This window comes from Tamandua tetradactyla, chromosome 11, assembly GCF_023851605.1.
Source record: "Tamandua tetradactyla isolate mTamTet1 chromosome 11, mTamTet1.pri, whole genome shotgun sequence".
NCBI lineage: Eukaryota > Metazoa > Chordata > Mammalia > Pilosa > Myrmecophagidae > Tamandua > Tamandua tetradactyla.
The window spans coordinates 56,199,668-56,225,196 of NC_135337.1; the positions used below are offsets into that span (position 1 = coordinate 56,199,668).

The window sequence follows — 25,529 nt, forward strand, 5'->3', positions numbered from 1 at the left end:
CTAAAATCCTATTTACAATATCCTATTATAATTATTTATGCAGCAAATATTAGTGAGAGTCCCCTTTAGACCAAACACTGTGTCAATTCCTGTTGAAACAAAAATTCCTTTTGAAACTAGTGCCATAGTCCAGTTGTGAAGCAGAGATATAATGGGGTCTTCCTTTTTCATCACTGATTCCTCAGAATAGAATAGGCACTCACAAACATATATTAAATAAAAATTATAATAGGCTTGGTAAGTGCAATTGTAGGATCATACATACGGTAATATGGAGGCATGGAGGAGAGTTAAATAACTGTGCTACTGAGTGATAAATGAGGACAGAGGAGATCACAGCTGAGATGAATTTTAAGGTAGCATACCAGGCAAAGGACACAGCATGAGCCTAGAGGCAAGAAAATGTTTTATGTTTTGGGAAAACTTTCTGAAACAGAAAAAACAAAAAATTGGGTAGGTAGGCCAGTCAAGGAGAGACTTCACCTTAACATTATATGCTAAGTTACTGTCTTTACGTGTTAAGTGGGAGATGAGAGTGAAAGGCCTTAACTTAGGTTAGGGTCTGGTCATATTTACATATGGCTAGACCACCACTGGCTATGTGAAGGCAAAATTGGGTGGGGAAAACAAAAGGCTGGTCTAAGTGATATCAGCAGACCGTTCCAGTACTCCTACCCAAAGATGATGATAGAGAGATGAGACCAGAACTCAGAAGGATTTAGGAGGCAGAACTGATATGATTTGGCTATTGATTTGCTATGGAAGGTAAACAAGCAGGAGAGTAAATGACAGCCCTCAGGGCCCTGGTATGGGGACTGAGCATGTGGTCATTGTGGTAATTTGAAGCTGTTATGCACCCCAGAAAAGGGTGTGCTCTTTTAATCCATTATTGTGGGGGCAGACCTACTGTGGGTGGGACCTTTTGATTAGTTGTTTCAATTGAGATGTGACCCAGCCCATTCAAGGTAGGTCTTACTTTTTTACTATAGTCCTTTATGAGGATAAAAGACAGAAAAGCAGAGAGAGCTTAGCAAGAGAGAACTGATTCAGAGATGCTAAGAGAGAACTCACAGACGCTCAGAGAGACGGTCACAGGAATCAGAAGCTGAAAGCAAGGGAACCATGGGGACAAGGGACCAGCAGATGTTGCTGTGTGCCTTTCCATGTAACAGACAAACCCCAGATGCCAGTAGCCTTTCTTCATGGAAGGTATCTTCCTTTTGAGCACTTAATTTGGACATTTTCATGGCCTTAGAATGCTAAATTTGTAAACTAATAAATCCCTTCTGTAAAAGTTGATTCATTTCGGGTATTACATTCTGGCATCTTTAGCAAACCCAAACATCCACCAAGACAGAGGATAAGAGAGGAAGGCCAGCCCATTTCAAGGGAGGGAGTTAGACTTGTTGAGTTTGAATATTCAAGTAAATCCAGAAAGTGTGCATGCATGCATCAGTCTGAGGATCGAGGGATAGGACCAACTAGCATAATAAATCTGTGGTTTCTTCAGTGTGATAGCTGAGAATATGAGACTGGAAAGTGCAATAGCCCAGGAAGAATGGGAAAATCAAGAAGCTCCCTTCTTCTCCTGAAGTTATTTCTGTGAAAGTCATACATGAAGCTTTATTGCCTAGACTAAAAGATTATTCGGTTGTTGCCTTACTTGGCCAAGATGTTCCATCTGGCAAGGTCATCACTGGGACCTTAGAACTCTCCACTTTTTCAGTGCCCACAGCTTCCTTCTTCTAAATAGTAATTTTCTCTTCCTGTCTGTTAATATACTCCACACCCTGCTTCTGCTGGTAGCTCTGCTCCGTTTCTTCCCTCAGTTAGGATTTCTCTGCAGGCTTGGTGGCAGTGCTTCACTAGCAATGACAGAAGCAGCCATCATTAATGTGAATCTGCAAGTTAATGTGATGAACCTACATTAAAAGCTTTTAAGTAGACAATTCTTAATTATTTAGAAAATAAAGAGAGCCTTTATTCCTATTAAAGGCGACTGACACAAAGAAAAGAATCATTTGAGGGTGTTGGAGCTAAATTCAACATAATTAACTCTTATTGCCACTTCAAAAATAAAAAAAAAAACCTTGTATTCATCCACTTAAAACTTAAAGAAAGCAAAAAGCTGAACTCTCTAGACAATAAATACCAGAAACACACACATATATACACATGCAGTAATGAATGATTAACAGCAAATCTACATCTTGCCAGGAAAGTTAAAACAGAAAAAAAATTCTAAGGAGAGAGGTGGAATATTGCTATTTCTTCCAATCTCTGACTGTCAGGAGATATCATGTAGTGTTCTTTTGGGTTCATTATGGAAACAACAACAGCTTGTTCACACAAATAGGATAAAAAGGACCTTCCTGGCAATGTGGGACAGAAATCCTAGAATGAGCTGGGACTCAGCATCAAGGGATTGAGAAAACCTTCTTGACCAAAAGAGAAAAGAGTAAAATGAGACAAAATAAAGTGTCAATGGCTGAGAGATTCCAAACAGAGTTGAGAGGTTATCCTGGAGGTTATTCTTATGCATTAAATAGATATCACCTTATTAGTCAAGAGGTGATGGAGAGGCTGGAAGGAACTGCCTGAAAATGTAGGGCTGTGTTCCAGCAGCATGTTTCTTGATGATGATTGAATAATGATATAGCTTTCACAGTGTGACTGTGTGATTGTGAAAACCTTGTTTCTGATGTTCATTATCTACCTCATCAACAGACGAGTAAAACATACAGAATAAAATTATTAATAGGGGGAACAAATGTTAAAAAAAAAAAGCTCTAGCATTTTATTAAACATTAATTTTCAGACACATTTTGGTGAATAGGCATCTGCAAAAGATTTTCCCTGTTTTTATATCACTGTTAATTCAGAAAAGAAGGTAACCTCCTGCAGTGGATTGAATCGTGTACATGACTTTGGACCAGTTCTCAGTTTTGGTCCACATTTTGGTGGGTGTGGAACCATTGTAAATAAAATCTCTTCAAGATGTTGCTTCAGTTAAGATGTGGCCCAAATGAATCAGGCTGGGCTTTCATCTGGATTACTGGAGTCCTTTATAGGCAGAATGAAAGTCAGATGGACAGAGAAGCCAGGAGAGGGTGCCATGTGCATCGTCATGTGACCAAAAAGCCAAGTTCCAAGGATCACCAGCAGCCAACTTCAGGATGCCACAGTCTTCTAGGAGAAAGCATCACCTTTTGATGCCTTTTAGACTTCTAGCCTCAAAACTGTGAACCAATAAATTCCTTTTTGCCAACATGTTATATGGTGTTTGTTTTAACAACTGGGAAACAAAAAACTTTCTTTATGGAAAGTTGGACTATCATTTTTCATTTTACAGAAAAAGTCTACTTTTTTTGTGTTTATTATGGTACTGCAGCTAATAACAAATGCTGCCATTTGTTGAAGGTTGATGTTTTGCCAGACCCCATACTCACAGCTGACATATATTATGTTAGTTAATATATAAAATGAAGGGAACCATTACAAGGTCAGCAGATGGCCGAAATAAAGCATAGGGAAAACAATCCTGCAGGATAGATATTCTCATCTCCATTTTACATGGGGAGAAATGAGATTGAGACTCTTCCCCTTGTGGAATTCAAAAGCAAGTCTGTCCTACTAGAAAGTCTTAACACTTTCTGCTACACCAGATATTTCTCTTCTAATTGCTCAGCATATCCGAAACTGGAGGCTTTCGGGGAATTCTGAAGCTGAATTTGGAAATGAAATAATACCAGCAAGCAGGCAATAAGTGTAAGTTTACATTATTCACTTCCCTTCTTCCCCACTGATTCTGAACACCTAAGGAACATCTCTATTATCTGAACCAAGTTTAATTGTCTCTGAAGCCTGAGGAGTCCAGGGCCTCTTAAGCTTTCCTACCAAAATATCTCCAACAAAAGAGTAGAGTGAAAATGATTTAGCTTTGCAATTCAGATGAATTTTGCATTTCATTCCATAACATATTCATGATTCTATGTTAGAAATGTCTAAATTAATTGCCATTCTAGAAAGATGCACCATATGTATGCTAGAGTACATCCTGACTCACGGCCTCATAAACTCTACTCATTTTTAGAACTAAATGTTCATGGAAATGATGAGTTTTGCATATAATAGAAAAAGTCTGCTTTTTTGTGTTTCCAGTTTTTGTGGAAGGTCAACTCCATAATCACTCTTAAATAATCCCATGTTGTTATAACAAGTTAAGAATGGTCTCACATCCTAGGAACCCCTGGGTCACTAACAGGATCTTGAAATGCTTCTAAATAAAGGAGGACATTCCACTAAGGCACCAATTTGTACTCACTGCTACAATGAAATCATTCTTTGGGGAATTGATGGAGTCTTTTATTTCTCCAAAGTGAACACAGTCAAGTCATACATTAGGACTGATTTAGGCAATAAATAATATCGTGCTGGCTTGAAACTGCTATGTACCAGAAAAGCCTATGTTCTTTTAATTCAATTATGTGGGGCAGGGACTATAGTAGGGTGGGACTTTTGATCAGGTTGTTTCTATTGGAGATGTGACCCTGCCCATTCAAGATGGGTCTCATTCCACGTACTGGAGTCCTTTATGAGAGCTCATGGAAAGAGAGAGCTTAGACAGAAATACCCTGGGAGATGCTAAGCAAGGACCCACAGAAACTGAAAGAGCCAGAACCTGGAGAGAACCAAGGTAAGCTAAAACATGAAATCCAGTTTGCCCCGGAGAAACTAAAAGAGGATCCTCAGACACTTAGAGATAGAAATGCCCTGGAGATCTTAAGAGAAGAACTGCAGGGCACAAAGAGAAAGCCACGGGGAATCAGAAGCTGAAAGCAACGGAACGGGAAGCAAGAACCAACTGATGCCAGCCACGTGCCTTCCCAGCTGACAGAGGTGTCCCAGATGTTGGCTGCCTTTCCTCAGAGAAGATATCCTCTTGTTGATGCCTTAATTGGGACATTTTCATGGCCTTAGAGCTGTAAATTTGTAACTTAAAAAATCCCTTTGGAAAAAGCCAACCCATTTCTGGTATATTGCATTCCAGCAGCGATAGCAAACAGAAACAAATATTATAATGTGTATTTGTACACTGTACTTGTTCTTTACTCACAAATAATTGATCCCCCCTGGGGTTGCTTTATTTTTTAGTTGCTTGGTTTTCAATGTGTTTATCCTTATTTTTTTCAAATGCTCCAACAGCTCTGTCAAAAGCCTAGCATTTATATTTCCAAATGCTTAAATGCATCATATAAATTGCTAGTCCCACATTTTATTCTGGAAGACCACACTTCCGTCGCCTTGCAGCCCAGGCAGGTTGCTCTCTCAGGATGATACAAACCAAGCTTCCAGAGACATTACTTTGCCAGTCCTTGAATCAGGTTCAATTTTCCTGGATTTCATGCCTTCCTCTTTTTGGTTTGCTCCCATATCCTTTAATAGAAATCTGAGAGTCACCTGTGACTCATTCTGCTCCTTCCTCCTACATCCTATAGATATTCAAATTCAGTAAATGTTCCTTCTTGAAAGACTTTCCATTCGGTGGCTTTCAATTTACCCCCAGGGCCAATAGGCCAGGGCATCATCAGCTCTCACAGACACACTACTGACTCCTCACTAGCCTTCTTTTCTCTGTGGTTATCCCTTTATAATAGATTCTTAGTGCAGCCAGAACTATTTTTCTAAAGTACTTATCTGGTCTTGCTGCTACCCAGATAAACCTTTAAATGACTTTCTGCAGATTTCAGGAAAAATGTCAAACTCAGCTTAGCACAAGAAGGCTTTTCTAATTTCTCCAGCCTCGTTTCTCCCATCCTTTTTCTCACAACATCTATTTATGCAATACCAAACTTCTTTGGGTTCCTTAGATATACCACTCACTCTCTTCTGGTGAAGTCTTACTTATCCTTTTATCTTGATTGTGATGACATTCCCCAGAGAGACTTCCATTTCTGTTGAATGGTTTAAATTGCTCTACTGAATGTTTCTGAAGCATGTACTGCTTCCCTCCCAATCGTAATAGACTGCATAATTGGTTGCAAGTACTTGTGAATGTATGTTTTTCATGCTAAAGGATACCAAAGTCTACTTGTTATTTTTCCCAACAGCTAAATACTAGGTGCTTGACTATTTTTCCTTCATGAATAAATTAGTGAATGGATCTATTGGGCTACAAACTTAATTTTCCACAGGAGTTAGACAGGTAGCTTAGATATAAGGGCAGCCTTGGAGGAATTTGTGGCAAACTAGAAAATATATGTTTCGTCAAAATGACAGCCCTGCAACTGCTCATTTCTAGTTAAGTGCTATCAATTGGTAATATGGGCCCTGCCAGGTCATATATTAAAAAAAAGAAAAAAAAGACAAGCCAGGAATTTAACATTTTTTGTTAAATCTGATATTTTATAATTTGCTTACTAGCCCATTTAAAAACAACAAATCCAGACAGACCAAACAAAGCACAGCTGCAGACCCCAAAGTCCATGCTGTTTGTTTCTGATCTCTGGATGAAAGGTAGATTTACACTGTCTTTCCTGATAAGAGGTTCAGTTCCAGACCTTTCACTATCTTCTAGAATCTTTCTGAGGATGTTCATCAGATAGCTCATATTTTGTATCTAAAACAGAATTTCTCATGGTTCACAAACAGCCCCTTTTCAATCTTTATTTCAATAGTATAATTGTCCCAGTTCTCTGATAGAAATTTTGGTGTTATCCTTCATTCTGCTTATTTTTCATCTCCAAGTCTAGTTAAACACTAAATTCTAAAAGTCTTCCTTCAGATTTGTCAAGTGAAAAGGCCACAGAATTTGGAGTAAAACAGGCCTGCCTCCACTTGTATCCTAAGAACTGTGTCTTTTCTAGATGCATAAACTTGGGTAAATTATTTAGCCTCACTTTGCTTCATGTCCTTAGACTGTAAATAAGGATAACAATAACAATGGTCAGCATTGTTCTGAAAAAAAAAAGAGAAAAAAAAGAACCATCGCATATAAAGTGCCTAAAACATAGTAGGTGTTCAATAAATATTAGCTACATTTCCTGACCTCCCCTCTTTACTTACATCTTTTATCTGTCTTATTTTCAGTTTCTACTATTAACACTCTGGTCCAGGCATGTAAGGCATATTATTTTAGAATATTTCAAATTTGCATCAGGTATTTGTTGCTCAAGTGGTGGGTATCCACCACTTCTAGAAGAAAGTTTGCAAAATATATTTAATTTATACATATATATGGATATACAAACCCACACACATTCACTAGAAACCCCTCATTATCTTCTCCTCATAGATTATTGTTGGCTCGTCATTGCTTCCAATAGCATTTAAAGCCCTCAATTTCTTTTGTAATTTATATTCCTCTGAAACTCTAAATTTCAAGCACCCCATTCTCAGAATGCCACTTCCCATCCTCTTACCACTGATTCCAGCATTTCTTCAACACAGTGAGACCTCTATTATTTGAACCCAGTTTCACTCTCTCTCAAATTCTCATCAATTCTATCAAGTCCCTCAACTTCTATTAACCATCATAATTTGTACCCTTATTTTCTTCTTTCTCTCTCATTGCAATGGATGAAGTATGTCTGTTCCTCTCAAGGGCTATTCCTCCATGCATTTTGTCAATCCCTGCACTTTGTCTGCAGGAGTTTGCTCCAAACATTATCCTATCACTACCAGGAATCTAGTTTTTATACCTTTCTTCTGGCTCATTCCCATTCCAAATAAATAACTTTTAATGTCATTCATCTTTAAAAACAAACAAACAAACAAACAAAAACCCTCTTCTCTTGACCTCAAACTTCTCTCTATTTATTTGGTTTCTCTCTTTTCCCCCACAGCAAGACTTCTTAAGAGAGACATCTATATTCACCACTGTCTCCTCAACCTCCTGCTCTTATCAAGGTCACCCATTACTTCCCTGTTAGCAAATACATCTTAGTCTCAGTTTGCCAATCCCTCTTCTTAGAATATTTTCTTTTCCTGTCTTAGCTTCAAGACAGTGCCTCCCATTTATTCATTGTAACCCCCTTTCTCTCTGTTTTCCTCCCCTACCAAAGTTCTTTCCAAGTCCCTTTTTCAGTCCCAATTTTCTACTTCCCAAATCCAATCCATTCACAAATCCTGTTCACTTCACCTACAGAATATAGTCTGAAACATTTCTTTCACTTTTCACTACTGTCAGCCTAGTTAAAACCACCAAGGTCTCACCTGAAAAACTGCAATTTTTCAGTTTTTCAGGCGAAAAAAAACAGTCTTTCATCTCTTTGCCTTCATTCTTTATTCACTATAATATATTCCTGTTCTGCAGCCAGAGCGGTGTTTTCAAACATATGTTATTTCACCTTATTCTTTTCTTAAAATCCTTCAAGGGGTCTCATATTAGAATAAAACTTAAATATAAACTTAGAAAAAAATCTTAAAATCTTCCCTGGCTTGCCTGCATTTATATGCTTTAGCTCCTAATGTGTCTTGTATCACTCTCGTCTTCATCATCACAACATTCTAGGCACACAGGTCTTCTTTTGGTTTTTTGAACTTATTATTACTTTTGAACTTATTTCCACTGCCTGGAATAGTCTTCCTAGATCAACACGGATGCCTCCTCCCTGTCATTCAGAATTCAACAAAAGGCCGCTCCCCACAGAGGCACTTAGTGTCTTTCCAATCTAAAGTTAGCCTCCAAACAGTTCCCCATCATGTCATCCTGCTTGATGAAAATTTGCCACCACCTAAGATGTTCTTGTAATTTGTTTGTTACTTTGTCTTCCTGAAGCAATGAAAATTATTTATTGAGAGTTAGAACTTGCTGGTCTTGCTCAATACTGTATCCCTGCACTTAGAACAGTGTTTGCACATAATCAGGATGCAAGGAATGTTTGCTGCATGAATGAAAAAACAGCAATGGTGATATTTTACCTAAATTTGATTCTATTATGCCTTTTCTCAAAAAGTGTTAGTAAAAATTTGCATGAGTTATTTAATTAGATTTCAATAAGTTTTTGTATTTGGGTGTATCTTAAGTTCAACGGCGAAGATAATTCAGACAGTGATTAGTATACCACACATGTCCCAGTTACTTGTTGACAAAGAGTATCAAGAATTTTGGATTGATACATTTTTGAAATAGTAAAATAATTAAGCAAATTTGGGAACCTGAGTAAGGAAAGTGATCTAATAGTTTCTACAGATAAAATTCTGTACTTTTACTAATTTGTCCTTCATCTCACTTTTCCTTGTGCCTCTAGAAAGTCTAAAAACATTATTTATTTATCAAAAAAAAAAAAAACCCAGTTCATTGAACACTAAAATAATTGTAGTTAAGGAAGAGATGTGGAGAAAGATACTTCAGGAAAGAGATTAAGCAGAGTCAAATTTTTCTCATTCAGGTATCACTTACGCATATATATATGTGACAGTTTTATTTAGAACGTGTGGTGGGAAGCCATATGTATCCCAAATCTAATCCATTTATGTGAGTGTGAATCCATTGTAAGTAGGATCTTTTTCTTTTCTTTTTTTGATTAGTTTGCTTCAGTTAAGGCATAGTCCACCTCAGTCAGACTAGATCTTAATCCTACTACTGGGGTCCTTTATAAGTGAAATTAATTCAATAGAAAGAAAGTGAGAAGGAGCAGCCAGAAGCTGAGCATTGATGGAACCCAGAAAAGAAGAGTGGAAAGAATTCCGGGAAGATGGCAAATAGAATAAGCTGAGTTCACTCCTGCTCTATATAACTAGAGAAATGACAGAAAAATGCCAGGAAAACAGTTCCAAGGTGCGAGTGAGTGAGAGGTGCTTCTGCACTATATAGGGAGGTCTGTATGAAAAAGGGAAGAAATTGGGATGGAGAGAACAGGGTGGGTATGCTCAGTCGTAACTTCCCTGGGGACAACAAGCAGCACCTAGGAAAGCGCCTGCCCCTGCAGCTAGCTTGAGAGATCAGCCTCCTCAGTTCTGCAGCCAGGAACACCTGTGGGGAACCTGGATGCATCAGATTTTCTTTCCCTGCAAATAGAGAGCATCCAGCTAATGCACAGAGCCTACTATTCCCCTTTCCATATGGAGGGAGGACCGTGCACCATGCCGTGCCCTCATACCCCACATCCCCAAGCATTGTACTCTCATGATGCACCCTTGTACCCCCTCACCAAGTATTTAACCCCATGCTATTCCCTGCCCTGTGCCCCACATTCCATCCCATGCCGTACACCATAACCATGTGCCCCACAGCCACTGTGCGCCATGCAGACAGTTGAAGCACAGAGTACCAAAGCCCAAGGTCATTCCAAGTGAAAGCCGGGGGGCCACGAGACACACTGGGCCCACAAACGGAATCATTGCCGAGGTGCACACTGCCCACACCGCAACCCTGGGGTTGGTGGTCCCGGCTGGAATTGCATAGGGTCTTCATCCAGTTTAGCCAGCTGCTGAAGCTGGGGAGAGGTAGGCCTGAGTGGAGGAGGAGGTGCAAAAGTGCCACCTGCTGGGGGGAAACAAAAAGTACAGTTTGGCAAATTGCCTATCTGTCTAACTTTAAAGAGATCCTCAAGTAGAGTTGCATCTGCTGCATGGGTCCAGGCCTTGGTTTAGCTGGGAATTACTGTTAAATTGCAAAAGGAAACCTTCAATGCAAATATAAATCCTTGAATCCTGAGGGAAATCAACTTTCAAAATAACTCTATAAAGATAATCAAATGACTTGAAGCCAAGAGAAAATCAGAAAGCATATGAAGACACAGGCAGATATGACCCAGGCAAACGACCAAATTAAAGCACCAGCAGAGACACAGAATTTGGAAAAAATCATCAAAGATGTTCATACAAATCTTCTAGATAAATTCATTGGGTTGGCTAGTGACATAAAGGATATCAAGAAGATGCAAGAAAAGTATAAAGAAGAATTTGAAACAATAAACAGAAAAATAGAAGATCTCACAGAGATGAGAGACACTGTAGACCAAATTAAAAATATTCGAGAGACATCCCAACAGCAGATTTGAAGAGGCAGAAGAAATAATAAGTGAACTAAGAACAAGCCAATTGAATTTGAATGTAGAAAAGAAAAAGGGCAAAAATAAAAAGGAAAAATCTGAATTGGATCTCAGGGAAATGATGAACAACATGAAGCAGAAAAATATAAGACTCAGTGGAGAAGGAGGAGAGAAGATTAAAGGGCTAGGAAGATTAGTTGAAGAAATAATGGGGGGAAACGTCCCAACTTTTAGAGAAGACATAAATATGCAAATCAAAGAAGCCCAATGAACCCCAAATAGAATAAATCCCAAATAGGCCTACTCCAAGACACATGCTAAAAAGTCTGTCAAATATTGAAGAGAAGCAGAAGGTTCTGAAAGCAGCAAGAGAGAAGCAACTCACCATATACAAGGGAAATCACATAAGACTGAGTTTGGATGAATCACCAAGCACTATGGAGGCAAGAAGGCAGTGGTATGATATATTTAAAATCCTGAAAGAGAAAGAGTTTTAAGCAGGAAATTTTTATCCAGCTGAGTTGTCCTTCAAAAGTGAGGAGAGATTAAAATTTTCACAGATGAACAAAGGCTGAGAGAATTTTTCAACAAGAAACCTGTCTGACAAGAAATACTAAGGAGAGTTCTGTTGGCTGGAAAAAAAAAAAAAACAGGAGAGGGAGGTCTGGAGGAAGGTACAAAATTGAAGAGTACCAGTAAGGGCAACTTAAAGTATAAAAACAGAGAGGTGGAAAACAATATGTAGATCTTCAAAATAAAAACCAAAGGATAAGATGGTAGATGCAAAAAATGCCTTATAAAAAAATAACTTTGAATGTTGATGGAATAAATTTAGCAATTAAAAGATACAGAATGGGTTAAAAATATGATACACTTACATGCTGCTTATAAGAAGCTTATCTTAGACTCTAGGATGTGAATAGATTGACAATGAAAAGATGGAAAAAGATGTTCCATGAAAGCTGCAACCAGAAGAAAGCAGGAGTAGCTATACTATACCATAGACTTTTTTTGTGTGTATTTAGCATCATGATCATTTCTTAGAACATTTGCATCAATTCAGAAAAAGAAGTAGAAAGAAAATAGAAAGAAATTCACACATACCATACGCCTTACCCCTGCCTTTCATTGATCACTAGCATCTCAATCTACTAAATTTAACATTTGTTCCCCCTATTATTATTATTATTATTATTATTTTTCATTGGCAGGCACCGGGAATCGAACACAGGTCCTCGGGCATGGCAGGCAAGCGTTCTTGCCTGCTGAGCCACCGTGGCCCGCCCTGTTCCCCCTATTATTTATTTATTTTTAATCTACATGTTTTACTCGTCTGTCAATAAGGTAGATAAAAAGAGCATCAAACACAAGGTTTTCACAATCACACAGTCACATGTGAAAGCTTATCATTATACAATCATCTTTAAGAAACATGTCTACTGGACCACAGCTCTACATTTTTATGCAGTTTCCTCCAGCCTCTCCATTACACCTTAACTAAAACGGTGGTATCTATTTAATGTGTAAGAATAACCTCCAGGATAATCTCTCGATTCTGTTTGGAATCTCTCAGCCATTGACACTTTATTTTGTCTCATTTTGCTCTTCCCCCTTTTGGTTGAGAAGGTTTTCTCAATCCCTTGATGCTGAGTCCCAGCTCATTCTCGGATTTCTGTCCCATGTTGCCAGGAGGTCCACACCCCTGGGAGTCATGTCCCACTTAGAGAGGGGGAGGGCAGTGAGTTTGCTTGTTGTGTTGGCTGAGAGAGAGAGGCCACATCTGAACACAAAAGAGGTTCTTTTGGGGGTGACTCTTAGGCCTAATTTTAAGTAGGCTTAGCCTATCCTTTGTGGGGTTAAGTTTCATACAAACAAATCCCAAGATTGGGAGCTCAGCCTATTGCTTTGGTTATCCCCACTGTTTGTGAGAATATCAAGAATTCTCCACTTGGGGAAGTTGAATTTTTCCCCTTTCTCACCATTCCCCCAAGGGGACTTTGCAAACACTTTTTTATTCACTGTTCAAATCACTCTAATACCATAGACTTTTAAATGTAAAGACATCATAAGAGACAAGGAGGACAATACATATTAATAAAAGGGACAATTGACCAAGAAGAAATAACAATCATAAATGTTTTTATGCTCTCAATCAAGGGGCTCCAAAGTACATGAGGCAAACACTGGCAAAACTGAAGGGAGCAATAGAAGTCTCAACAATAATAGTGAAAGACTTCAGTACACCACTCTTCTCTATAGATAGAACAACCAGGCAAAGCATCAATAAGGAAATAGAGAATGTAAACAATGTGATGAATGAATTAGACTTAGCAGACATATAGGGGTCGTTACACCTCAAAACACTAGGGTATACATTCTTCTTTAGTGCTCATGTAATATTCTCCAGGATAGATCATATGCTAGGGCACAAAGCAGTCTTTATCAAATTAAAAAGATTGAAATTATTTAAAACATTTTCTCTGATCACAATGGAATGAAGCTGGAAATCAAGGACCACCAAAGAACCAGAGTTTTCCCAAATATATAGAGATTAAATAATGCACTCTTAAACAATCAGTGGGTCAAGGAAAAATTGTTAAATATCTGGAGATGAATAAAAATGAGGATACAACATATTAGAGTTTATGGGATGCAGCAAAGGCAATGTTGAGAGGGAAATTTATTGCCCCGAATGCCTATATTAAAAGAGAAGAAAGAGCAAAGATCAAGGACTTAACTGCTTACCTGGAGGAACTAGAGAAAGAACAGCAAACTAACCCTAAGGCAAATAGAAGAAGAGAAATAACAAAGATTAAAGCAAGAATAAGTGAGTTGGAGACAAAAACAATAGAAAGAATCAATGAAACCAAAAGTTGTTTTTTTTTTTTTTTTAGAAAATCAATAAAATTTATGGACCCCCTAACTAGACTGACCAAAAAAATTTAAAAAAAGAGAGAGGATGCAAATAAAATCAGAAATGAGAGGGGTCATTACCATGAACCCTGAAGAAGTTAAAAAAAAATCATAAGAGGATATTATGAACAACTGTATGCCAACAAACTAGACAACTTAGATGAAATGGACAAGTTCCTAGAAATACATAAACAAATCTTCCTGACTTGAGAAGGAGTAGAAGATCTCAACAAACCAATCACAAGTAAGAGATTCAAACAGTCATCAAAAATCTTCCTGTAAAGAAAAGGCCAGAGCCACCTGGCTTCACAGGAGAATTTTATCAAACATTCCAAAAAGAATTCACACCAATCCTGCTCAAACTCTTCCAAAAAATTGAGGAAAAAGGAACACTCCCTAATTTATTTTATGATGTTAACATCACTCTAATACCAAAACTGGATAAAGATGCTACAACAAAGGAAAACTATAGGCTAATCTCTCTAATGCATACAGATATAAAAAGTCTCAAGTAAATACCAGAAAGTCGTATGTAATGACATTAAAAAAATTATACACCATGACTAAGTAGGGTTTACACCTGGATTATAAGGCTGGGTCAATATGTGAAAAAATCAATGTAATTCAGCACATTAACAAACCAGAAGAGAAAAATTACATGATCATCTCAATTGATGCTGAAAAGGCATTCATCAAAATTCAGCATCCTTTTCTGATAAAAACACTTCAAAAGGTAGGAATTGAAGGAAATGTCCTCAATATGATAAAGGTCATATATGAAAAACACATAGCCAGAACTGTACTCAACTGTGAGAGACTGAAATTCTTCCCTTTAAGATCAGACACAAGATAAGGATGCCCTCTGTAACCACTGTTATTCAACATTGCACTATAAATTCTAGCTAGAGTAATCAGGCAGGAAAAATAAATAAAAGGCATCCAAACAAGAAAGGAAGAAGTAAAACTTTCATTATTTGCAGATGACATGATACTAAACTTGGAAAATCCTAAGAAATCTGTGACAAAGCTTCTTGAGTTAAAAAACAAATTCAGCAAAGTGAGAGGATATAAGACTAATATGCAAAAATCAATAATGGTTCTATATACAAGCAATTAAGGAAAAATTTCCGTTCAAAATAGAAAGTAAAAGATTCAAGTATTTAGGAATAAACTTAACCAGGGATGTAAAGGACCTGTTCACAGAAAAACTATAAAACATTGCTAAAAGAAATCAAAGAAGATCTAAATAGATGGAAAGACATTCTCTTCTCATGGATAGGAAAGTTAAATATAGTTAAGATGTCAATTCTACCCAAACTGATCTACAGAATAAACGTAATACTAATAAACATTCCAATAACCTACATTGAAGACTTGGAAAAGCTAGTTATCAAATTCACTTGAAAGGAAAAAGACCTGGAATAGCTAAAAATACCCTAAAAAAGAACAAAGTGAAAGGGCTAACATTGTCTGATTTTAAGCCTTATTATAAAGTTACCATGGTCAAAACAGCATGTTACTGGCACAAAGACAGAAATATTGTTCAATGGAATTGATTCGAGAGTGCAGAGATTGACCACCAAATCTATCATCAATCGATCTTTGACAAGGCCCCCAAATCCACTGATACTCAGACAGAACAGTCTTTTCAATAAATGGGAGAACTGGATATTTATTAATAGCCAAAAAAATGAAAGACGACCCTTAGGTTTACACCCTATAAAAAATTAACTCAAAGTGTATCGAAGATGTAAATATAAGAAGCAGTACCACAAAATATAGGGAAACATCATCAAGACCTAGTAATAGGAGGTAGCCTCTCAAACTTTACATCCAAAGCAGAAGTAATAAAAGAAAAAACAGATAAATGGGAACTCCTCAAAATCAAATGCTTCTTTGCCTCAAAAGACTTTCTCAAAAAGGTGAAGAGGCAGCTAACTCACAGGGAGAAAATATTTGAAAATCACATATTGGATAAAGATTTTTATCCAGTATACATAAATAACTCATACAACTCAACAACAAAAGAACAAACAATCCAATTATAAAATGGGCTAAAGACATAATAGACTTCTTTCCAAGGAAAAAAATAAAGATGGCTAAAAAGCATATGAAGAGATAATAATTTTCATTAGCTCTAAGGGAAATGCAAATCAGGACTACAATGAGATACCATCTCATACCTATAAGAATGGCTGCTATTAGCCAAACAAGAAACTACAAATGTTGGAGAGGATGTGGAGATATGGAACACTTGTTCACTGCTGGTAGGAACGTATAATGGTACAGCCACTGTAGAAGACAGTTATCCAGTTCCTTAGAAGACTAAATATCTAAGTTGCCCTACTACCTGGCAATACCACTACTCAGTACATACCCATAAGAGCTGAAAGCAGTAACACAAACAGACATTGCACACTAATGTTCATAGCAGCATTATTCATAATTTCCAAAAGGTGGAAAGAATGCAAGTGCACATCAACAGATGAGCGAATAAACAAAATGTGGTATATACATGTGATGGAATATTAGGCAGTGGTAAGACGAAATGACGTTCTGAAGCATATGACATGAATGAACCTTGAGGACATAATGCTGAGTGAAATAAGCCAGACACAAAAGGATAGATACTGTATGATTTTGCTATTAATACCTTGATAAAGCTCAACTCAGAGGCTTATAATATAGAATATAGGGGACATAGAGAAGCTGGAGATGGGTGAACTAAGGTTAGCTAATGAGGTTGAACTTAAATGTAAGGGAATGGATAGAAGCGAAGGCAGTTCATTAGTGGGTTTATAGGTAATATTATCATATTGAAGGTGAACATGATTGAAAGGGGTTGTATAGAGCCATGTATACTACCAATTAACACTAAAAATATAAAGTTCTTGCTTGAACTACTTCAAAGGTATGAATCTTGTAGTAAGAATCAATAATAGAGGGCTATAGGGGGAAAACTACTATTGTATGCTATGACCTATATTTAACATTAAGAGATCAACAGTACTGTAGCAACACCATGGATAAATAACTGGAGGTGAAGAACAAGAGTTAAGGGGAGATTTGGATTTTCTATTTGGTGAGGGTGTTTATCTGTTATTTTTTCTCTTTGGAGCAATGAAATTAATCTAAAGTGGAGAGTGTTGATATCACTTAGTTTTGAGGATAATGTGAGACATGGATTGCTTTCTTTGAACACTACCCATGATGCCCAATGGATGGAGGTGGCTGAAGGATACATTGACTGTGAATCAGAATGGCAAACTGTGCGGTATATGTATGATGGAATATTGTGTGGCAAAAGAAAGGAAAGAAGTCATGAGGCAAGTAATGAGGCGAATGAACCTTGGAATATTTATCTGGTACAAAATAAGCCAGAAACAAAAAAAACAAATGTTGTATGGTCTCTTTTAGAAAACACTTCTAAGAAAATTGGGGCCTAGATTGTGGGCTTTTATAGCAGTCACATTTAGTCTGGAGCTGTAATTGTTATTTCTAGATTTTGAGATGCTGTACTATATATGCATAGCCTCGTATTTCCCTGCAACTTTGGGTACCTGTGTGACACCTAAGACTCAGAGTCAGAGTTCTACAGCTATGAAGGTAAGCATTGCTACATACAACAACTGTTAAAGAAACTGAAAAAGAGATCAGGCTTCAATTAGAGGTAAGAATGAAGCAGATCTAGTTGGCACTAAGGTAAATCAGAATTCAGGGCAAAGGATGATACTATCTGTATTTTAGAACTTCGCCTACTGTGTGAGACTAATGGAAGAGATGTTTATTTTGTCCAGAACCTGAATCTCCTGTAACACATAATCTAATTCAATCTGTCTGGATAACTTATTTAACCAACTCAAACACAGGGGGACCAGAATGGAAATGAGGACTTATAATTCCATACAGCTTAATGTAATATCCAGATACATTTCAGAGTATGTTGGCAAATAATTAAAAAGTATTAGCAAAGTCCTTTGAGGGACTGGAGAAAAAAAATAGAACTATTAAACTTTACCACAGGGAACCCCCTGATGCTGTCTCAAACATTAGGTACTCCCAAGCCTATAGGCCAAACCTTTGATCTTGAGGCTTGCTCTTATGAAGCTTATTTCTGTAATGGAGAAGCTAAGCCTACCTATAGTTATGCCTAAGAGTTAAATCCAGAAAACCTCTTCTGCTGCCCAGATGTGGACTCTCTCTAAGCTCAACTCTGCAAGGAAAAGCACTACCCTCCCTCCTATGCGGGACATGACAGTCAATGGTGAAGCTCTATCTGGCAATGAGAGGCATGACTCCAGGGACGAGCCTGGCCCTGGTACCCTGGGATCAACAACACCTTCTTGATCAAAAGGGTGAAAATAAGTGTAACAAAATAAATATCAGTGGCTAAGATAGCTCAAATAGAATCAAGAGGCTATTCTGGAGGCTGTTTTCATACAAGCTTCAGCTAGACATTGCTAATTACCATGGTTTGCCAAACTCCAACCAACACCATTCCTTTTAACCCTAAAGAACATCTGGGGTTCTATCTGAGATTCTACAAAAGTTTCACTCACTAAGATTACTTTTTAGAAACTTACGACCTCCAGATGGTTCCCAGGCCAGATAAGTCCTGAAATTCAGAGGGGCTGGCCTCTGAATTTATAATAGAGGGCTATAGGGGGAAAACTACTATTGTAAAACATTAACTAAAACATCTAAAAACATCAACTAGTTCCATCCCCCATCCCATATTGTTGATCCCACTTTCCATCATGAAAAAGTTAGAATAGGCATAGTCCAAATACCCGTAAAATGGGGAGAAGGGCCAAAGGAGGAGTTATAACAGAGAAGAGAGGATTTAACAAATGAGTATATGAGTACTGAATTATTATATTGATATTTTAGTCTTCAGTGTCTGGAGCAGCTAGATGGAAAAACCTGAAATTGTGGAACTATAACCTATACCAAACTCTGAAATCTATTCTACAACTACTTATTACAATGTGCTTTGAAATTTACTGCTTTTTTGTATATATGTTATGTTTCACAATAAATAATGTTAAAAAAAAAGCAACTAGATACAAAAACTCAAAAATGGACAGCACAATAATACCTAATTGTAATGTAATTATGTTAAAACACTGAATGAAGCTGCATCTGAGCTATAGTTTTTTTTTGTTGTTTGTTTGTTTGTTTGTGTCTTTTTTTCTCTATATTAACATTCTATATCTTTTTCTGTTGTTTTGCTAGTTCTTTTCCTAAATCAATGCAAATGTACTAAGAAATGATGATCATGCATCTATGTGATGATGTTAAGAATTACTGATTGCATATGTAGAATGGAATGATTTCTAAATGTTGTGTTAATTTCTTTTTTTCTTTAATTAATAAAAAAATAAAATAAAATAAAAATAAAAAAAAAAGCAAAAGAAGGGAGGGAAAAGGGACTAGGAGATACTAACATGTAGTTTGCCATGTGACAAACTAAGGCCTAAGGCCACCAACCCTCAGCCCAGAATGCCACAACTCTTAGAGAGAAAGCATCATCTTGCTGAAGATGATTTGGGCTTTCTCTTCACTTCAAAACTATGAGTGAATAAATTCCCATTGTTTAAGCCAATCTTTGCATGGCATTTATTTGAGCAGCCAAGGAAACCAAAACACAAGGTTTCATGTATTTAGATAAATGATGTATTTTGGGCACTGGTGGACAGAATAATGCATCCAATAAATCTGTGTGGGTAGGAGAATTGAAAAAGGTCTTTATTTTCATCAGGGTTCTAAGGAGAGCCCTTAATAGATATTTGGGGGGCTGCTCATGGAATATGCCAAGGTTATGGATAATTCCATGTGTCTGGAAGACAAATACTTAAAGGAAATATCTATTAATGTGAAATGAATGAAAAAAAAACTTTATCAAACAGTAGTAGTTTTTCTGTTCTACATTTGCAAATTTAGGCCATGTTTAATCTAGGGCAAAATATTTCATATTTCTCGATCATGAACACAATTGTTTTAATCAGCAACTATAGAGATACAGGTAGTTTCTGTTGGTTTGGAACAATTTCTTTTGAGAAAAAGAAAAAAAATAATCAGTGACCATTCAAGTTTTGAGAAATTAAAAAAATCACAACTATGAATTAGCATCGCAAAATCTGTTCACCCTAAAGTCCTTCTGTGAGCTCCTTTGATCTCATTAACTCTCTCACAAAATAAGTAATTTTTCTTGATTTCAAAACCTTTTATTTAAAGATCTTAGAAAAACATGGCCTTGGACTCCTAAATCCTAAGTGGAAAATATCAATGAATATATGAAAAAAAATCAATAAAACTAAAGATAAATGATACATAAAATATTGGGAAACATTTTATTTTTGCTTGTCTGTCATCCAGTCCCCTTTCTTCATTAGAACCTTGACTTTCCTTTTAAGGACACCCTTACTCGTACATTATTTTGGTAATAACTGGAACATGAATCTTGAACAAGCATCCTTGTTCATAGGGATGGCTAGAAATTGCATTCATCACAAGACAGCTGTGTACAGCTCCGGCTGTCTCTGTGCTGTGAATTTGGTTCAGCAGTCCAGAGCTGCTTTGGTTCCCTTCCTTTTCTCATGTAAGATTATTCAGGCTCCTATTAATTTTATGAGCTCCAGATATATTCCCTAAAATGTTTATTTTTATTGAAAGAACTGGACTGATTTTGTGGACCTATATTATATAGTAAATCCATAGCTATTAGTAAACCAATTTAAACATGCTTTGTTATTATAATGCTATATTTGTCTTTATATTAAAGAAATAAATCAACTTCATTAAACATAACCCTTCTTTCCTTTCCTCTTAAACTCAGGAGTTGTAGATCACTTTGCTGTTGTTAAAGGGTCTTCATATATTTATATTACTTGATTTTCATAGCAAGGCTAGGAGATAGGCAGGAACACATATATTAGTACCCATTGAAGAGGAACAAGCTAAGTTTCAAAAGGGTTTCATAATATGCCTGAGGTCACATGATTAATAAGTGCTAGAACTTATTAAACCCAGGTCTTCTTACTTCAGTACTTTTTATATTGCATTATAGCGATTCTGTGATAATAACCAGTAACTACAGTTGCTGTTCTATTTGCCAGAATGTTTCCCTCATTATTTCATTTTTGTCAATTAAAAAAACTAGTCAATCAAAAAAACATGAAATTTGGAAGGAATTTTAGAAAACTTATATCCCCCTCCACTTTCAACACATGTAAAAGCATATTCCATGATAGTCTTTGTTTGACTACGTCTAGAGTCAGAGAGCACATTCCTTTATTTGAGAGAATATATGACAGATCTAATTTGTATTGATAAAGAGCTGAGAGTTTGAGAGGAAGCAGGAGTGTAAAAAGTACACTAGACTAGATAATGTATGATGGAAGAGCTATAAAAAGTATCCCACCACAACCCTATCCCTAGGACCAACAACAACAAAATCCCTGTTAAATAAAAGAGTCTTATTTTCTGTGTCCTAAGCAGATCGATCCCAAATCTTCCCTTCCTTCCTCACTTCTGTTCATTGACAAATATTTTATTATTGTAAAATAACAGACAGTATATCAGAGGGAGTCTTTTACCTTGCAAAATATTGTTAATGTTTTACAGCAATGATGAAGTATTTAGACTGTAACTAAATAAAATCGAGTTGCTTTAGAAATCAAGAGACATAAGTAAGCCAAATTTTTGTTGAAGTAAATAAGCGGTGGTGGTGCTGGGGTGTTGCTATTTTGTATAGGACAATGGAAACAGCTTCCCAGATAATGTTATGTTTGAACAGAGCCCTGAAAGAAATGAAGGAGCAAACCCTGAAGGAAATGTAGGATTTCATTTGTAATTCTTCCCTGATGAAAGAGCATAGACAAAGTCTCTGAAGAGAAAGCTTGCTTGGCATTTACATGTAGGCTCAGCTCAGCCACAACAGCTCTAGCACAGTTGTCATCGCTTATTTGGTAGTCATTAGCTTGGAGCTCTATTTTAGTTGCTGGCTGGTGGCACAATTCATGTACATTCTGGTTGCTTGTTGATTTTCTAAAGAGTCAGTGAAGATTTCTACTACATCATGGGTCAGTGACTGGAGTCAGGTCATGGCAAAATTTTCACCAGTCTAAAATATCCCTTTTTGATAAATTTCTGATTGCTTCACATTGGATGCTCAGCATTCAGGCTAAATAGCCCTACAGGAGAGGCCAGCATGGAGCAGTGAGTACCCTGCAACTGCCTCCATTCAGTCCTTGCTAAACGGACATTTGGCTTTCCAGTGTCTGCTTTCTTTCCAGGAGAAACAACTTTAGGTATGGAGTTTTTTTTTGTTTTTTTTTTTTTAATTTTTTTACAACTCAGTTTAGTGATAACACACTGAATTGAAAGAAAGACTAAAAGTTTCAATTTCATTTCACTACAAATCCGCATGAAATTAAATTTTGAACAGTGGCTTCCATAAGAGCAAAACTCTGAAGAAAGTTGGGTATCAGAGCTCAGCTTCATGTGTACTGTAGACTACAGAGCTCTAAACTGTTGGACTTGAATTAAGGAAATAGCTATATATACGTTATGGAAAAATAATATTTTATAGTGTTTTTTTTTGCATTGCAAAAACTTATATCCTATTTTTTTAAAGCAGAGTATGATAGTTCCATGAAATGGAATATTATTTGACAACAAAAAGGAATGAATTACTTATATATGATATAATATAGATAAGCCTTGAAAACATGCTCACTGAAATATGTGAAACACAAAAGATCTAATAGTGTGTGATTCTGTAATAAGAGGTGTCCAGAATAGGAAAATCCATGGAGATAAACGTTGCAAGGGGCTAAAGAAAAGGGGCAGGGGGTATGTGGAGACTGCTAACGGATTTTGGAGTTTTGTAGAAGGACAATGTAAATGATCCAGAATTACATGGTGTGGTGATGATTGCACAACCGTGAATTTAATAAAACCATTTTACTGTACATTTTATAGGGGTGAATTTTATGGTATGTGAATTATATCCCAGTAAAGCTGTTGTTTAAAAACAGAGGGGAATTTATGTTTGCCACCTATCCTTTTTTGTTAAGGAATACCATTTATTCTGAAATTACAAGTGTTTTCTACTTTGGGCTTATAAAGGTATCTTCTTAAAAATAAAACAATAAAATCAATACATGAGAGTTTATAAACATATACTTAGCAATAGAAAGAATCGCTACTACATATCAGTTTCTACATTGGCTTTTTTAAAAATCCAGAAGTCTGGGATACAGGGGTCTGGGTTACGCTGAGGCAAAATAAGAGCCTAAATACACCTCAAGAAATAAACAATTTTTAAGAATACAGAGCTTAATATTCAAATTAATTTGTGTGCTTTGGGTTTCTTGCTAGTTATTTAAAAATACCTGTGTAACTTCTCTACATCTCACTTGTTTATGTCCACATGTTCTATGGCATGTCGATAGGAATTTAGAACCTCACCTACCATATATATAAAATGGTCAGTTTATGCCTTTAAAAGTGAATAATCTTAAATTTCAAATGTTTTAGAAGAGAGGAAATAATTAGAATTAGCCTTGAAAGTGCTACATAGTAAAGGCTATCTCCTTTCCTTCTGGTTAATATGAGCTACTGGGTTTTGTGAGTTATAGAAGTCTAGATCAAAATCACTGGGAACGTCACATTTCTCTCACTCATAGTCTTTTGGCTTCATGAATATAATACAATTTCCAAAAGCTGTTATCACTACTGAGGGGACCACAAGGAACTTTTAGGCAAGTTCCAGCAGTGAGTTTGTATAATCAGATTTTTGCGATAAAGTTTAATATTTGTTCCTCATTAATTTTCTTCCTCCTTTCTAAGAGGCATTATTTTGTCTCCTGGTTTTAGCTCTCACTCTAAAAGGATGACTTAACAATTCATCTCCAACTATGATTTCTATCCTGAGCTTCATTATATTTTTAAAGAATAGTTTTATTGGTAGAGTCTGCACATGACACTATTCACCCATTTAAAATGTACTATTTGTATTAAATTACATAAATTACGTATATATGCAAACAATCACAGTCAATTTTAGAATATTTTCATCACCTTACATATATTTTAACTACCACTCCCATAACTCCCTGAGCCCTGAGCTCTAGGCAATCATTAATTTACTTCCTGCCTCTACAGATTTTTGAACAATTCAAATAAATGTGATCAGAGAATATGTGGTCTTTTGTGATGGCTTTTATACTGAGTATAATGTTTTCAAGGCTTGTGATGGCTTCTTGTAATGAATACAATGATTTCAAGATTCACCCAAGTCAAAACATGTATCAATAATTCATTCCTTTTTATGGCCAAATAATGTTCCATTTTATGGATATGCCACATTTTATTTATCCTTTCATCAGCTGATGGACATAAGGGCTTTTCCTACCTTTTGGCAATTATGAATAATGCTGCTACAAATATCAGTATACAAGTTTTTGTGTGATTGTATGTTTTCATCTTTCTTGGGCATATATTTAGAAGTGGAATTTTTGGGTCATTGGATAAACCATTATTTAATCATTTGAGCAAGAACTTCCAGACTGTTTTTGAAAGCAGTTGCACTATTGTACATTCCCCCCAATAGTGTATAAAGGGTTCTGATTTTTCCACATCCTCACCAACACTTATACTTATCTGCCTTTTTAATTCTAACCATCCTAGCAGCTGTGAAGTGGCATCTCATTGTGCTTTTGATTTGAATTTCCCCAACGAGTAATGATATCAAGTATCTATCCATGTGGTTATTAGTCATTTGTATATCTTTCTTGCATAATTGTCTATTCAGATCCTTTGTTTTTAATTGAGTTATTTGTTTCTTTATTATTGAGTTCAAACAGTTCTTTACATATTTTGGACATAAGGTGTTTTTCAGATACATGATTTGTAAAATATTTTCTCCCTTATGTAGGTTGTCTTTTCACTTTCTTGATGGTATCCTTTGAAGCATAAACTTTTTTATTTTAATGAAGTCCTATTCATCTATTTTTTATTTTCTTTCTCATGCGCTTGGTGTAATTTGTAGGAATCTTTTCTCAAGTCCAAATTCATGCAGGCTCACACCTATGTTTTCTTCTAAGAGTTTTGTAGCTTTAGCTATAAAAGATCTCTGATTCATTTTGATTTAATTTTTTTATATATGTCAGGTGAGGGTCCTTCTTCATTCTTTAAGATTTGGCCATCCAGTTGTCCCTCTACCAACCATTTAAAAGATTATCTTTTCCTTATTAGAAGGTCTTGCTATCCTGGTCAAAAATTAGTTGGCCATAGATGTATGGGTCTATTTGTAGACTCTCAATTTTATTTCATTGATCTTTTGCCCATACTACATCTTTTGGATTAACCTATCTTGTGGTAAGTTTTGAAATTGGAACCTGTTAGTCCCCTCCTTTTTCTTTCTTTCTTTCTTTTTTTTTTTTTTTTGATTACTTTTGCAATTCCATACGAGGTTTAGAATTAGAATCAGATTGTCAATTTTTACAAGTCAGCTGGGCTGATAGGGATTGTGTTGATTCTGTAGATCAGTTAGGGGAGCACAGCTACCTGTTTTAATTTCTTGTGCTGCCCAAGCAAACACCATGCAATGAG

The 25,529-nt window shown here is 36.5% G+C and overlaps 1 protein-coding gene and 1 long non-coding RNA gene across 12 annotated transcripts in view; one reads left to right on the top strand and one right to left on the bottom strand.

Moving 5' to 3' along the window:
* The window catches only part of LRRC7 (leucine rich repeat containing 7), a 600,349-nt gene that overhangs the window by 352,037 nt on the left and 222,783 nt on the right, over window positions 1-25,529 (bottom strand). The window lies entirely within an intron of this gene.
* Window positions 1-25,529, top strand: part of LOC143650171 (uncharacterized) — a 118,043-nt gene that overhangs the window by 75,934 nt on the left and 16,580 nt on the right. For 5 of the 10 annotated variants that reach the window (XR_013159413.1, XR_013159408.1, XR_013159409.1 and 2 more), the window contains one exon: window positions 3,689-3,768. The exons of 3 other annotated variants lie outside the window; for them this stretch is intronic. This is a non-coding gene — a long non-coding RNA (uncharacterized LOC143650171). Of the gene's footprint in view, window positions 1-3,688; window positions 3,769-17,028; window positions 17,231-17,412; window positions 17,517-25,529 lie in introns of those variants that run through there. 2 more of the 10 variants (XR_013159412.1, XR_013159415.1) reach the window with 2 other exon arrangements.